Source organism: Alligator sinensis, unplaced genomic scaffold (assembly GCF_000455745.1).
Source record: "Alligator sinensis unplaced genomic scaffold, ASM45574v1 scaffold784_1, whole genome shotgun sequence".
In the NCBI taxonomy this organism is placed as follows: domain Eukaryota; kingdom Metazoa; phylum Chordata; order Crocodylia; family Alligatoridae; genus Alligator; species Alligator sinensis.
In genome coordinates this window covers 788,283-789,262 of record NW_005842318.1, presented here as the reverse complement: position 1 = coordinate 789,262, position 980 = coordinate 788,283, and the positions used below count along the sequence as shown (strand labels likewise).

Below are 980 nucleotides of genomic sequence, written 5' to 3'. Positions count from 1 at the left end.
TGAATCTTTGGGGGGGGGGGGCCCCTTTGGGGTCCCTGCCACTTTAAGGGTGGAGGTAGGCAGCTGCCAGATGCCTGATGAGGGCAGCCGTTTTGAACAAGATATATAAAGGTTGCAGCCTGCTGTGGCCAGGGGAGGCAGAAACATCACCTAGCTGAACTGCAGCAGGAACAACCCTGGAGGTAAGGGCAGGAGCTTATGGGGATGGTTTGGAGGCTCCTGGTCCTGGGCATGACCTGAAACTGCACCCTGCTGGGGAAGGGTGACCTGGTGGGACTCCAGGTGGCGTGGGAGTCCCCAAGAAATGCCAGGCCAGTTACCACCCCAGCAAAAGGCAAGGAGGGGCACCTTAACCCCAGCCCCCATCTTTGGGTGGGCTTTGGAGGCAGCTGGGGAAGTAGTGGGGGCCAGGTATGCCCACATGTAGGTGCCTGAACCCAGCAGGGATATGAAGTCCCAGAGACCCCAGAGGGGGTAGTATGGAGAACACTGGGAGGCCCTGCAGAGAGTAGGGCTGAAGTGCGAGTATGCTTGAAGGACAGCCCAAGGGGTGCACTGAGTAGGGTCAAATGAGAGTAAACTTGAAGGACAACACAAAGGCCAGCCCCGTGAGAAGTTGTGCCCGGTGAGAGGCTTGGGGTAGAATTAGCCCAAGGTTTGAAATAAGGCCGGCCTACGTAGAGATGGGGAACTTGCAGGAACCAGAGGTTCTGTGTGGCAAGGCCAGTATGCGAGTAGCAAAGCCTGATGGCCCAAGAGGGGCCGCTCAAGGAGGAGCAGGGCAGTGGAGTGTGGCCCAGTAATGGGCAGTATGCCAAAGGCCCTGGTGACAGAGGGGTGGAGTGAAAGAGGCCTCCTGTGAGAGGGGAGGTGGTGTGAATGTGTGTATGTGTGTGGAGCCCAACTTTGGACTCAGTTTGCTCCAGTCTCAGACTGGCAGGAATATTAATCTGGATGCCATCTCCGAGGCATGGGCTGCA

The 980-nt window shown here is 57.4% G+C and overlaps 1 protein-coding gene across 1 annotated transcript in view; it reads right to left on the bottom strand.

Annotated features, from left to right (window-relative positions):
• DNAH7 (dynein axonemal heavy chain 7) overlaps positions 1–980 on the bottom strand; it is a 214,406-nt gene that overhangs the window by 80,502 nt on the left and 132,924 nt on the right. The window lies entirely within an intron of this gene.